The 15,571-nt window shown below is 41.3% G+C and overlaps 1 protein-coding gene across 1 annotated transcript in view; it reads right to left on the minus strand.

Annotated features, from left to right (window-relative positions):
* The window catches only part of LOC100730389 (serine palmitoyltransferase small subunit B), a 31,186-nt gene extending 16,156 nt beyond the window's left edge, over window positions 1-15,030 (minus strand). Inside the window, exons 1-2 of the mRNA XM_005006740.4 lie at window positions 14,849-15,030; window positions 364-458 (exon numbers count right to left, since the gene is read on the minus strand). The gene's annotated coding sequence lies outside the window, so the exon portion shown is untranslated. The remainder of the gene's footprint in view (window positions 1-363; window positions 459-14,848) is intronic.
* Between the last annotated feature and the right edge of the window lie 541 nt (window positions 15,031-15,571).

Consider the following 15,571-nt stretch of genomic DNA (forward strand, 5'->3'; position numbering starts at 1 on the left):
ATGGGGAAAGGGTGGAATTTTATGAAAATTTTGCTGAAATGAAAGCTTTTCTGTACACATTTCAAAGAAGTTTGCACTATCTGTAAACTAAGAACCACTTTTTGAGTGTCCTTCCTCAGGCCTCCCCTCAACCCTGTACCTGCTGCAGTTTGTATTCTCAGACACTGCTAACCAAAGCTAGTTACCACATTTTATTCATTGATATCATCTTAAATGCCAATATAACGTCCATTGTATTATGGATTATCTATTGATTGCGTAATAAGACAGAACGAGAAGCTTCCCCTTGTTAATGATGTCATCTTGCAGTCAAAGATCAGATTTCTAAACACAAGACTGCTGGACATATCCAGAGCAATTTACCTTGCCGGAGGTATCCAGCTCTGGTCTTCTGTTTTCGTTATCCTCAGGATGATCTTGAATGGTGAATTCTCCTTTCTGGGTTTCTACTGCTTCATCTGTGAAATAAGAATTTGAATTAAGTAAACCTCAAAGTGTCTTCAAACATTAAAACAATTGTGTTCCATGTAAAATGTCATCAAACCATTAGGATGGATAGTCACTCACGAGAATTATTTTTAGAGCAGGTCACAGTGTAGGGACACACCACTGGCTGCTGATTTCTATACTCTGAGGGCTCAGGGTGCTGCAGGTGCCAGGGTTGAGGGGATGTTGAGATAGGACAAGGAGACACGGGCTAGAAACCTCACCTGGTCATTTTTAATCTCCTTCATATTTTGGGGTTGACTTAATGTGTAGAAAATATTTGATTTTATTTTTTTTAACCAAGGAAAATGGTTTAATTTGGATCATGGTTCTGGATGCTGGAAAGGCCAAGATCAGGGACCAGCATCTGGCCAGCACCACCTGCTGCTTTGCCTCATGGTAGAAAAGCAGACCAGAGAGTATGTGTAGAGTATAAGGTGATTCCAGGCTCAGCTTGTAATACCTGCTGCCCATTTGTCTGTCTGTCTATCTTTCTATCTACCTACCGCTCACTATATATCTATATAGCAATAAGTAATAATTCCACGTCTTTTAGGGATTTATCTATCTGTCTGTCTGTCTATCAATTACCTTGGACAGTTTTGATTCTTTCACCCCTAGCCTGCACCTCCCCTTCCCCATATCCAAAATTTCTGCCGATTTCCTATCATCTCTCCTTTATTTTACTCCTAACTAATTACAAACAAATTAGAAGCTATAGCCAATAAAAATCAACAATTGTGAGAGATGATCAGGTCGCAGCTTTTTACCTCTTAAAAGGTTGACTTTTTTTTTTTATTATTTCAGGTCAGTAGATTAATAGGTTACATGACCAATCTGTACAATAATTTACTTAAATCATTACGAGAGAAGGGGCTAGGTAACATATATTGTTCACAAACCTCATGGAAATCAAGTAGGCCTTTTCCATAGCATCTCATGTAGTGAGTATTAGTGACACTGTATTTGCTTATTAAATAGATAGCTTAGGGCATGTATATAAGTAGTTGTTGAATTTTTTTATTGCATAGTATCATACTATTAGTAATTAAAGGACTACACATTCAGTATCATTTACATATTTACCTATGCACAGTAAAGTACATAAATTTTAGTTTTAAAGTAACAGAATTTATTTTACAATTTTGAAATAGTGAGGCAATTTTAAATTCTTAGAGTTTGTCATTGCTAAAATAGCTAAGTCTTGTTATTCATTTCTGAATTTTGTAAATTTCATAGGTAGCATATTTAACTTCAAAAAACTTTTTGAAGAGTAGAAATGTAGTTTTTAGGAACTGTTCTAGAAATAGTGCAATCAGGTTGTCATGATGACTGCAGCGACAAAAAATTGATTTTTATACAAATTAGCAAAGGTAGAGAAATACAGATAGCAGCTAAATAAAAAAGGTTGTTGATAACTTCATGAGAAATGTTGTTGCTATGTAAATAGCTTGGTTTTTAAGAAAGAAGAATTGCTTTATCTATTAAAATCATACTTGATACTGTAAAAGTAAAATATTCTCCCTGAAATATCACAAGAAGTTACAAAATACTGTACAAATACAGATATAATTTTACCTCCTTAAGAATAAACATGATTCAGTATGGTAGTATACTCCTATAATCCCAGCCCTCTAGGAGGCTGAGGAAGGAGGATTACAAATTTGAGCCTGGTCCAGGCAATTTGGCAACTTGGTCAGAGTCCATCTCAACATAAAAAAGGGCTGGGGATGAAGCTCAGTGAAAAGGCGTTGGTTTCAAGACCACAAATTAAATCCATACAACAAAAACCAAAGATATTGTTCACAATGTGGAGGTTTTTTTCCTATGCATTCTTTCCTGTAAACTTGTTTGAATTATGGTATGTATTTAATTTGTATTGTTTTTAAAATTAATTTTACTGATAAAATTTTTATATTATTGTTGTTGTTATCATCATTTTGTAATCCTGAGGATAAAACTCAGGGACTCTCTATCACTATGCTGCATTTACAGCCCTGTATAGTTTTTATTTTGAGATAGTGTCAGTAAGTTTCACAGATGCTTCAAACTTGTGATCTTGCCTCAGGCTTCTGAGTAGCTGACATTATAGTCATGTGCCACCAAGTTGTTAATGTGTTACACTTAAAAATTACCTGTCTAGTGATTTAATTCGGATAAATGTTAAGTTCACTCAAGATTTATTCTCTTGATGCCACAAATATTTGTTGTGCTACTAATATGAGCCTAGAATTTGCAAGGTAGTAATATGATACTCCTAAGCAGAGGATGCATAGACGGTATATGACAAAAAATCCAAATATTTTCAGTCATTACTCTTTGTGTCAAGATCTGAGGTGTTTATCTGGCTGTTGTTTATCAGGCAAAGCAGGTAAGAAAGTATATATGCGTGTGTATTTTTTTATGTAGATTGTGTCAGATTTAATTCTGTTAAGTTTAAAAAGCTTAAAATTTTCTTTCCAAACCGATGTATAGCATTTATGTTTTCATGATAAGAACAGAAAATTTTGAGACAAAGGGCAGGTTCTTCTATTGATTGGTATAGCTTCCCTGTATCCTGGGCCGGAGTGTGTGTGCCAGGGAACAACACACCAGATATTACACACTTTGTGTTGTGCACCGTGGTTGCCAAGCCAGGAGTTCCTAGGGCCATCCATCAGCGGCTCCAGGCTGAGTAATTAAAATAAATATTTTAAGTAGAGTTTTAAATTCCCCACGAGTTCCCTTTGGTTGGGGACGAGTCCGAGAGTATTATTGCTGATAGAAGCAGAGGAAAGAATTAAAGTTACTGAGTTTTCATAAGCGGTGATAGGTTAACTGCTTTTGTTTAGAAGGGAATAGATAGTTCTCTGTGAGGAGGGGCTGTGATAATTTTGACTAAAGGTTTTGCACAGAAAGGGTTATTAGATTTCTCAAAAGAATAAAAAACAAGGTAATTTAATACTTTGGGCTGGGCAAGATTTAATTTCAAACAATGTTTTTTCACTTTTCTTTCTTTTTCTACATCAGCGAACAGTCACTGACACTTACTGGGCATGACATTCTGTAAGGCACAGAGTGCAGTTCCACATCATGAGCAGGGACTCCTGCTTGTCCCCGGGGATGGCTGGACTTAGGTGCAGGTGCAACAGAGGTATTATTTCTCCTGACTAGTGGCTCTGGACATGCCTTGTTGAGATTTTTGATTCTTCCTGTCTTTTTTTTTTCTGGTTGTTTTAATTTTTTTCAAAATGCTGCTTAGATATATTCCCAAATTTTCTTTTTTAATCTTTTCACAGATTACCAGCTTGGCATCACTTCAGCTTACAATTATTAACTGACATCGTTTGATCTTACAATGGAGCTGAAGAGAAGGGATGCAGTATTTCAATAGCAACTCATCACCTTGGAAGCTACTATTCTATGGTGATCATAATAGCAGACATCTATTGTGCATTTTGTGCTCTAGAAATGGACTAAGCCCTTTGTAGGTATTACCTGATGCAGCTCACTTTATGACACCATAGTGGAAGCACTGTTTCTATACCTAATTTACAAATGAAGGAACTGTAGCACTGGAGAATTTAAAAAATCCGTTTTATAGAAAATGAAGTACCTGCTCTTATCCACTCTGTCAGTCTTTCTTGTTATGCAGAACTAATTCTAACCATAACCTGGCAAATCATCCAACTGTTTGACTACTCATCTGTCCCTCCATCTCTTCATCCAGCCATCCATCCATCCATCCAACCATCCAGCCAGCCAGCCAGACATTCAGTGAAGTATTTAGCAAGGTCGGAGAAAGGTTATAAGCTTCAGTAAGATAGCTATGATCTCTATCCTCAAACCAATTTCTAGAGAGTAAGAAAGACAACACATCTTCACACAGCATATGTGAGATGCTATGACACAGAAGTGTTAGGCAGTCCAGGGTACAGGAGGAGCCCCGTAGGAGAAAATGTCAGGATTGGCATAGCAGGTGGGGAATTCTCATTCTCATCTCAGTATTCTTCAGGTATTTTGATACCAGAGCCATATTATCTAAATTCTATGAGGAAAGGTCTTTGAAACATGGTTTTCTTTTGTCTTGTTCCCCTAGTGCCTGGTACACAATAGCTGCTGAATTAAATTTTGGTAAATAAATGAGAATTGTAATGCAGGATTTAAAAAAACTTATTTGTATTTTTATTCTCAGTGTTCTTTAACAATCTCCCTCAAGTCGAAATAAATGCTCTCTTTTTGATTTATAAAATCAAAAATAGAGCTCCTGCTCCTTGTAAACCTTTATCTAATAGCTCTCTTCTGGGAACACTGCCACACCCATTATATTTTACTAAAACAAGCCCTCTTTGGATACCTTGTAAAGTAGGTTACCTGAGTGGAAATTCTGGGACCATCTGGTGAAATAAAACTTACCAGTGGCTTTTTTCTTCCCTTTTTCCCCCTAGTTGATCTGTGGGATTTGATGCTCTACTTATTCTCAGTAATTTGGAAACGTGTCCTCTTTTAACCTTTTGAGAATGACCCTTAAGGTTTTTCTGCTCCTTATTTTTCTCTACTCTTACTCTTCAAAAACTTTAACTATGAGGAACTGGATCTTAAGTGTTTATATACAATATTTTGGAAGGTTACAAGAATTCATAGCTAAACTAGAGAAAAATGTCCAGGCTGATCATTTACTTGAGTGCATGAGACTTTTTGTTATTATAGGACAATGTTTTTTTAGGTTATAATCCTTCAGTGTGAGTGTTGGCTATTTCTACCTTGTGCCTGCTTCGTTTATGTTGAGGGATAATATATTTTCCTTCATGAACTGGTGGAATACTTGGGTAGCAAATACAATGCTTGTGGTTAAAACTAATGGGAAGGAGAACCCAAAGTTCTCAAGGGTAAGAAAGAAGTTAATTTGGTGATGGCTATCCTTGTGGCCTATTAAAATGTGAGGTTAGTGAAAGGGTTTTGGCCCAGGTAGGACACTGTAGCCAGGAAAGCCACAACCGGAAGCAGGAAGCCCCATCTTGCCCTGCCCCTAGGAAGTTACCTGTGACGCCATCTTCCCACCCCTGGGAATTTACATATGGTGCCAAACCTAGGACCAATGAGCTACTTGTGTATCCGTAATGCCCGCCTTAGTTTCCACCCCAAACCGAGACTATTTACAGACCCCCACGCCACGTGTCCGACGGAGAGATCACCGGACGCCAGCGGTGGGGGTGCTGGTCATCTCTCTTGTGTTCTCAGAATAAAGGCCGCTTTTTATTTTATATTGCTCATCTTTTGTTAATATTTTTCATCTTTTGGAAATAACTCTATCATTTGGTGCCGTGACTCGATCGGCAGGCAACTGACTCTTGGGCCACATAACCAGTTGAGTCTCCTAGCCGATAACCAGATAACATCCTGGATTAATCCTGAGTGTTTTCCTCTCCCAAGACATTCCTGTCGCCAGCCGCCTGCACTCTGCATCGGCCAGACTGATTTCAGGTGAGCACTCCCCAGGGAACTTTTTGCACTGTGCAGCCCCAGTGGAATGTTCTCCCCGTCTGCGTGGGTCTGTGCATTTTCACGTCCTTAGGACCGCCCAGGGCAGGGTTCTTTCTGGGCAAACCTGCGTCCACAAAATCTCTCAGGTTCTTTGGGTTCAGATAGCCCAAAGCAGGGATCTTTGGGACCGCCCACACTGAAAGAACGCCTCACTTCCCTTAAAGCCTTTCGCTTTCACGGGCAAAACTGTTACTGACCCCACGTAGGCTCCACTCCTAAATCTCTCAGTGACGACTGGAATTTATGAGTTTTTGGAACCTTAGCCACCGCGTGGTACCTCAAATAAGTGACGACTTGTTCTGGAGCTCCGGTTTTTTTCTTGCCTGAATCAGTCATGGGGAACGTATTTTTTAACTCCCGAAAGATGCCTTTACAATGCCTAATTTCCAATTTACGTACTCTAAAAATTAAAGGTACCATAAAAACTAAACAACTAACTTTTTACTGCCAGGAGGTCTGGCCAACCTACCCGCTTATCGGCAAGCCTTGGCCCAAAAAAGAACATTTGACCCCTGCATTCTCAGGAACTTGTACGATTTTTGTCAAGCTGGCAACAAGTTATTAGAACTCCCTTATGTCCAAGCCTTTCTTATTCTGAGAACACGCCCATCTCTCATTAAGTCTGTCCTCCCACTGAGATACTTTTAGCTAAGTCTACTGCGCCGCAAACTTTTCTGCCCTGCCCTCCGGTGTTTTCACAGCCACCGCCTGCCTACCACCAAACTCGTTCCCTGTCGTTACCTCTCGCTGGACCACTCTCTCCTTCCCCTATGCCTGATTCTCTCAGCAGCTCTAATCCCTCTCCATCACAGATACCTCCTTCTGTGCGATCGTCTCCCTCTCCACCTTCCAGGACCCATAACTCTCCCAGCAGCTCTAATCCCTCTGTGTCACAGTTATCTCCCAATGTTCGATCCTCTCTCCCTCTGTCTCCAGGGACCCATATCTCTCCCAGCGGTCTGATCCCTCTGTTAGTGCTTCCTCTCAGTTTCCGACTTCTCCTGAGAATTCTGTATCCCCTACAGCATTCTCACCGCCCGCCCACCATACTAGGTCTCGGTCGCTATGTCCTTCCAGCAGGCCGCGTGATTGTTCCAGCTTGTGCAGGGAACAGTCGCCATGTTGCAACCCTCTGCCACGTGGCATGGCGCCGCCATGTTCAGGAGGGCCACATGGTGACAGGGCGCTGCCATGTTTTGAGTCACGTGACAGGGCGCTCGCCGCCATGTTTCCAGGACCCTCACTGTCAACAGGCGTCTCCTTGTGGCTCCTCTTGTGAACTGCAACAGCCGCCCTGTTGCAGTGCACATGACGCTTCATTGTGCTGCCGACAGCAGTCCTCTCACTGCAAGGCACACAGTGAGATGCCATCTGCTCATGTTTCTCAGGGTGACCGGCAGCAGCTCTGTAGCCGCTCTACAGATGATTGCTCACATGCACCTACCGGAAGGATGGCTGCTCAATGGCCCTCTGCTCCGGAATCTCCTCAGGCTCTGCTACCTCTTCGGGAGCAAGCTGGCCCTGAGGGACTTGTTAACATCCGTGTGCCTTTTTCCCTTTCTGATCTATCCCAGATTACCCTTAAATTAGGTAGCCTCTCTGTTAACCCACAAAATTATATCCAGCAATTTAAATTTATTGCTAATTGTTATGATTTACATTTTAAGGATGTTTATGGGATTCTAAATACCACTCTCAGCTCACAAGAACGGAATCAGCTGTGGCAAGCAGCTCAAAAAGAAGCTGATTACAACCCAGCTGTGTTCCTAAATTGGCTTTCTAATCCTCGCACCCTGCAAGCAGTTCCAGCTTCGCGCGCTGTGTCGGGCCACCTCCCAGCCCCTCCCCCATGCGCCGTCCCAGCCCCTCCCTCCCCCATGTGCCGTCCTCGTCACCGCCGCCATCTTACCTGTTTCCGGGGGCAGTCTGAGCCCGCCCCTGCGCGCTACATCCCAGCGCTTGCCCCACCCACTGGGCGTGCTCTGCCAGAGCGCCGCGAAACAGCAGCTCAGCGGCTCTGCTCAGGCATGCTTTTTTTACAATTTGGCTCCGCTCAAAAGATGCTTTTTTATTACAATTCTCAAACCATTTAATCAAGGTTATTGGCCACCTGATAATTTTACCAGCCTTGTTTATCAATCAAAGCCTTCACCAATCTCCTGTTTAACAACTAAGGTTATAAATTCCTTTTTGCTGGGAACCACTAGCTCTATTTCAAGACAAGGGTTTTCTTCAAAGTTTTATTTTATTTGTCTTGGTCCATTCTACTGCAAATAACAACTTTAAAAGTAAATGTGTTCAAAATTTGACAGTATTAGATCAGTTTTGATAGATTTATTCATAAGATTGCTAAACCTTTACTGCAAAACGTTTCCATTAAAGCCTTGTTTGGCAGACTAAAGCTTTGTTAATTCTACGTGTCACCCTATAAAAAAAGTGATATGCCATCCAGGTAAAGCCTGCTCTCTAATCCAAAATGCCAATATTAAATTCCTGCATACTTACTTAATTCTACTGTAGTCCAAATCCCAAACAAAAAGGCAAAACTTGACCTTCAAACCTTATAGAGATCTTAATATGGTTTTTCATATTTTTAACATTTGTGACACTTGGAGTTCTGAGACAGATAAACCTACACAAGGTGGAGCTGCCTGCCCCCTCCATGGACCATGCTCAAATGCAGCAGAAGACATTGGGCAACAAAATGCCCCATCCTGGCATTCTTTGAGACCTTACTCCAGGGCTACTGGACTGTCCTAGCCACCAGAGAGTGGGTAAGTCATCCTAAGTGCTAGCCCTCACAGGAACTGTCGACACTGCCAGATTCGTCACCGACAGAAAATCGCTGCTGGATACTGAGGGAGTTCAGGGCAACAACAGCCCCCTTTAAGGTGTCCATCTCAGATTCCAAGTCACACTAAAGTCTCAGGTAAGACATTCTCTATATTTGTGGACATAGAGGCCATATATACAGAGTTCTTCCTGAGTATTCAGGCTGCTATATTAAGTCCTCAATCTCTATCATGGGGTATTGATGGTCAACCTATGCCATTTATAAACAGGGCCTATTTTGTGTAGGTCCCAATCCTAAATCTTAAAATGCCTTTTATACAGGCTGACTTAGACACACTGAGGCCTCTACATCTTCCTCCTGTTGTTGCTGGTAGACCCTTCCTCAGTGATATAGACCACCCCCTTCCTTTCTTGTTCACCAATTTGTCAGACAACCCTGGTCAAGACTGACAGATACATTTTTGTCTTCTCACTTGGTTTATACTTTTTCAGGACACATAAAAGCCTTTCTCATACATGCTAAAGTTCTGTTACAGCAAATCATTCCAAGGACTACAACCAGGTTACAGTGACCCATGCCTAAATCAAAGTTGCTAGACTGCCATCCTGGTTTCACATCACTCAGGCTAAGAGGTGCCCTTCCAGCCCCAAATCTGATCATTCTGAGTGGTCATCTCATCTTCTGTCGCCTACCCATCTCCGTCTCACAAAGGCCTCGCAGCCACAGTTAACAGGCTAAGTCATGTTTTGTTATCCACTTTGGTTCCTAATTTCTTACATTCTATTAATGATCATTTTTACAGCAGGACTCTTTAACAGTATTGCCTACAGACTCCAACATCATGCATACCAGAGACAAGCCTCACCAACCTACCCTCTTAACTTTTATGCTTTCAGATGGGGGAGTAATCACCTCTCATAACTCCACTCCTCCTAACCCCACATTTAATTTTCAGAATTCTGCCTTTCTGTGGAAATGTTTCTACCTCAACATGGTCCTGATAGAATGATATGTCTAAATCAAAGGCACCTTTCCCTCTACCTCACCTGGGTCCTTAAATATGACAGTGCCATGTCTCCTCATAATATCTTGTCTCTTTGTTTTTCCAGTCTGACAAACGTGCATTCACCAGTGAAGTTGTCCTGGCCAAAACGCCTGACACCAGCGTCTACCTGGGCATCAACCTTCATCCCGTCGACTCCCCTAGGCTCCAGTACAGCGCCCTTTGCCAGCAGGAAGTAATTAAAGAGAGAAATCTTCGCCCCTTTTCATAATAATAATCATAAGACGGGATATGAAAGGGTTTTGGCCCAGATAGGACACTGTAGCCAGGAAAGCCACAACCGGAAGCAAGAAGCCCCATCTTGCCCTGCCCCTAGGAAGTTACCTGTGACGCCATTTTCCCGCCCCTGGGAATTTACATATGGCGCCAAACCTAGGACCAATGGGCTACCTGTGTATCCGTAATGCCCGCCTTAGGTTCCACCCCAAACCGAGGCTATTTACAGGCCCCCATGCCACGTGTCCGACGGAGAGATCACCAGACGCCAGCGGTGGGGGTGCCAGTCATATCTCTCCCTGTTCTCAGAATAAAGGCCGCTTTTTATTTTATATTTCTCATCTTTTGTTAATATTTTTCATGTTTTGGAAATAACTCTATCAGTTAGGGCTGAGGCCATTTCAGTCAGACAACTAACAGGGCATAATCTGTCACAGTTCTGGAGATGCAGGGCACATGTGTAGAACCCAGGAGCCAGGATGAAGGCAACTCATGAGCCTGTGCATAGAAGCTATCCAAAAATTTTCCATTTTTCATTTACATCAGGCATAAAACCAAGCAGGTCTTTGACAGGACAATTTAAATCTGGCACCAGGCCAAGTGAGTTTTGGCTAGAAGGATCATCCTGCATTTGCATGAGAATGAAGCCAATGGGAAAGAAGCCCTCCAGGAATGCTAGATTTAAAAGGCCCCTTCCCTTTCCTCCTGGGCTCTGAGTCTGTTCAGTGGCCTGCTGCCACTCTTCAGAGCATCCTTCTTTTCTACTTTCAATAAATTTACAACCTGCTGTCTTTTCTGCGTGTCCTATCCAATTCTTTGTTCCCTGGGAGCCTGGGAGGAATTTCCCCAGGACTCTTTATCTAGTAGCACTATCATTTATATAATTATGGAATCTTACTTCCTAGGCTGATCCCACAATTTAAAAGAATACCTCACTGTGTTCCTTTATTTTTGTCCAGAACACTTATCTCCTTTCCTTGACACACGCATTCACTTGTTATTGTTGATGTTTGATGGCGTCCTTTCTAAAATGTAAGCTCTTTGAAGCAGGATTTTTTTTGTCAGTTATGCTTATTACTTATGTAGGGCCTAAAAGTGCTGTGAGAAAGTATAGATGTAAGTAAATATCAGTTGAATAAACAGAATTTTAATCTTGATGAAAACAAAAGTAACAATGATTTAACTTTCCTGAATGTATTTAACTCATAGATAAATAGTTAAACATTAAAAAATGTTTCATAGAAACCTTTTAATTGCACAAAATATTATTCCATCAGCATGGTTTGCTTTTCAAAACAGGTATGGAGCACTGGGGATTTAGCTCATAAGCACTGCCTGGCATATGCAAGGTCCTGAGTTTGACTCCTGGACCAAAACAAACAAACAATAACAAACAAACAAACAAGTATGGAAAAGGATAAGCCTGTTGTAGGATGAATGAAAAATGCTTTCAGTTTCCTACAGCAAGTAGACATGGCGCCTTAAAGGTAAGGATACAGAGTGATTCAGTGTACTCATAACTGTTCCAGCAACACTGCAGATGTTCATCACCTCCAGGAGATTCTGAGACTCTCTAATTTCATGTTACTATTTCAGGACAAAGCACTATCTCCCAATTCCATGATTCTTAGTACAGTCTCAGGAAGCTTGTGAGATCCCAAAGTATTACAGACGACTAGAGAAATGAATTAATGGTTCAGAAACTTCTTCTGCCTTGGAGATCGTCATACACCTAGCAGATGGTCTCCAGATTCCATTGCACTGTGAGTCCTATGGTGGCCCCTCTGGCTCCTCTAGGACCAGCTTTAGGGCTCATTCTGCTTTAATGAAACTGGCTGATGTTGGCAGGGACAAGTTTACTTTTTAATGAGATTCAGACACCTCCTGCTCTCACTGAGTGTGGCTTATCACAAACTCAACACTTGATCTGAGGAACAGATAAAAGTCTAGGTTTTTCTACAAGCAGGAGGAACAATTGCACTCACAGGTTCTGGATAGTACAATGAATGAATGAACCCAAAGTGGGAGGACATTGCATGCAAATTTTCTATAGACCTATATTACTGACACCTGATTTTTTTAATAGAAGGAATCTTGGACAGGTGTGCAAATATGTGCAAATCATATAGCTGTGTAACACCCATGCCATTTTTTAATTATTTCGTATATTTCAAAGTGTTCCTTTGGGGAAAAGGCCTCACATAACCTATTGTTGTAGTGTTACATGGGAGATTAGGAATTTCAAATTTTATACTTAATTATTTCTTACCATGGGTAATTTTTAAAGCTGCTTTTTTGAGATATAATTTACTTAGAATATGATTCACGTGACCCTAAAATGTATAATTTAATAGTTTTTAGTAGTATGACACTCATAGGTACACAATAATAACTATAGTTAGTTTTAGACTATTTGTATTACTCCCAAAGACACTACATACATTTTAGTAGTCACTCCCGTTTCTTTCTAACCTACCCTTTCACTCCAGCCTCTGGCAAAAAAATTAGTCTAGTTTGTGTCTCTGTAGATTTGCTGAATGTGGATTCACTGGATACCAGGATTGTTTTCATTTTTTGGCATGTTATCATTAGTATTGCTATGAGCATTTGTGTATGAGTTCTTCCATGCAGGTAAGTTTTCAGTTCTCTTCAAGGTTTGCTTAGGAAGGGAATTGATGAGTTATTTGGAAACTGTGCAATTTTAGAGAAATTGCTGAACTGTCTTCTCCAGCAATTCCATGATTTTACACTCCAATCAGCAAGGCATGACAATTCTGAATTCTCTATGCGCACGCACCAAGGATCAAGCCCAGGGTTTCCATATACTAGGTAAGCATTCCATTTCTACCTGTAGCCCTAATTTCTCCACATCTTCTCCAACTCTTTTTATGATTATTATTATTTTGTATGTGTGTGTGTGTGTGTGTGTGTGTGTGTGTGTGTGTGTGCGTGTGTGTGTGTTGTTGTTATAACACTAAGTCTAACTATGGGTTATTTTATTTTTTGGGTTTTTTTTTTTTGTATCATCAAGCTCTTCATCTTTGGCCATAAAAGTGGAGGGTGGGATGCCAGTTGAAAGCAGAAAGCCTGCAGGAAAGCTTGTGCAACAGAAAGCTGAAGAGGATGAAAATGTTGGTGGTCTACTTCTTGGACTCTATCGTAGCTGCAGACTGGAGTGTGGCTAAGAGGGAATACCATGTTCTTTGCTGTGTTTGCTCAGAATGAAGCACTTTTCACTCAGGTAGATCATCACCACACCCGGATGCAGAAGAGTGGGAAATGGATTGTGGCTCAAAGGCCACCAACTTTGCTCTTCTTACCTTAATGCTATAGATTGTTTTGAATAAATATTTCACTTTCTATTTTTCATTTGCCATATTACTTCAGCGTAATGTCCAGAGGTCCACTTATTGTTGTTTTGTAAATCATGGATTTGCAAAGATTTCCACACCACTGATGTAGAAGTTGAGTCCCATTTAGGAAAATTCTGCTTCTTGGATAGTTGGTGTTAAAATAATTTATGCTGACACAGTAGCGGTAAAACTGTCTAGAAAGTATAAAGGGTGGTTTTTGTAAAACTATTTGCTAACTTGTAAATAGTGGATTAAGAAACCTGGTGAAAATTGAGGACTGGTTGACTTTCAACATCATATCCAGTAAAATTCTAAACCACTCAGGCATTTGGCTTGACAATCCATATTAATTTATTGTTATTAAGTAGTTGTATAGAAATATTTGAGTAAGACTGACAGTGCATTTCATGCCAAAGTATGCTGGTAGTAGTCTATATACAAATCATACTTGTCAAAAATCATTAAAATGATGGCTTTTAAGAAGTATAGTAATAATTCAAAGGTGGAAGTCAAGCTATTAAAACTTCATCAGTTTTTGCATAAATTTTAAAAGTTCTTTGGAAAAAATGATCACATATTTCTTAATTTTGGTTTAATTCAATATAGCTACTGTATCATGAGGTCTTTAGGAAAACAAACTTGTCAACTTCCTTGATGCATTTATTAGGACTTTGAAGACTAAGATTTTACATTTAAAATGTCCTTACATTCTTTACTTGATCATGAGCTGAGCCTATCTGTGAATTGACAAGCTGAATACATTTTAGTTGAAACAAATCTAGAATCTCACTGTGACCTACCTAGTCTAATCTCCTTTCCCAGCCACATGCACAGTTCATCACACTCCTTAGATGCTGAAGTTTGGTTATTTATAAATGATCACTTAGGCATGTTTGAGGAAATACATACTGCTTAATAATCATGAAAAAGTGTTAAAATACATTCCGTGTTGAAAATTATTCACCTTTTTGGTAGTTGACTTATGTATATTATTGCCTAAAGTCGTTTATACTCCCCCCCACAGAAAGAAAGAAAGAAAAAAGTATTGCATAATGGCATGAAACTAGACAAAGATAACGATTTAAGAAAACCTAGTATGTCCCAAAGATACTTTTCTTGAATAGTTATTAAAGATCAATGTGGATAAATAATGGAAATAGTTAATAATTTTCTTTTGAGTGGGCAAGTTTCAGTATCAAAGTTTGGCTTCTGCTGAGTGAAACATCTTCGTTTGCAACATAGTAAAAGGAAAATGGAAAAACCCATTCATCTAAAAAATTGTAACGCAGTTAAACAGTAAACTGATACACTGCACTAAAGCTCAGTATTAACCCCCCTCCTTCGGTACACACTGGAACTGTGTCCAGGCTGAGCTGCTTTAGGGTTGAAGCAGGTATTCTGGAAGATGCTTACCTCTGGGTTGCGGGCAATTCCCTGCGGCTTTAGCTGAGCACGGATGCTCTGGCTCCTCCCCAGCTGCTCTGAGCTCCTCTCTGCGCGGGGCACCCTGAGACTCCCGGAGTTAGGTGTTGGGCCCCGCCTTCCGCATCACTGCTAAAACTCCACTTCTGCCAGACGGATTCCGGTGATTAATTATTGACAAAAGGAAAACACTCTTACGCAAACTTGTGTCCAACCGCAAGGCTCCCGGCGGCTGCTTCCTTCCAGAAGCGTGTGCGGCTGCACCGCTCCCCTCCCCCTGCTCCTGGGTCCCAACTTCCAGGCGCGGCCCCTGTCCTGGGAGATCACGCTTGTCTCGGAGGAATGCAGCACAGCGACTTCTGCATTTTAAAATGTGGTTGTCTGCAGCTCGTTCTCACGTCTTCGGGGACCAGCCTCTTAGGAGGGGGCGCTTTCCTGATGGCAGGGGAAACCCGGGCTCCGAGAGCAACTGAGGAGGAGGCTGAGGCGTCGCTGTCACCTCCAGCTGCTGCAGTAAAACCTAGAGCAGAGGAAGGGGGTAGTGGGGAGGGGACAGGGAGGCGCCTGCCCCTCACCCGCGCTGGGAGCCCCGACACTACCCAAGGGGCAAGTCCTTTGGTGGCAGTGCGTGTGTGTGTGTGCGCACGCGCGCTCATGGGGGTGATGATAGGGCGGTGGGGGGCAGAGGATAAACAGGAGGTGCCGAGGTGAGAG

Source organism: Cavia porcellus, unplaced genomic scaffold (genome assembly GCF_034190915.1).
Source record: "Cavia porcellus strain 051 isolate PalLab524CR breed Dunkin Hartley unplaced genomic scaffold, mCavPor4.1 scaffold_5, whole genome shotgun sequence".
Taxonomy (NCBI): Eukaryota; Metazoa; Chordata; class Mammalia; order Rodentia; family Caviidae; genus Cavia; species Cavia porcellus.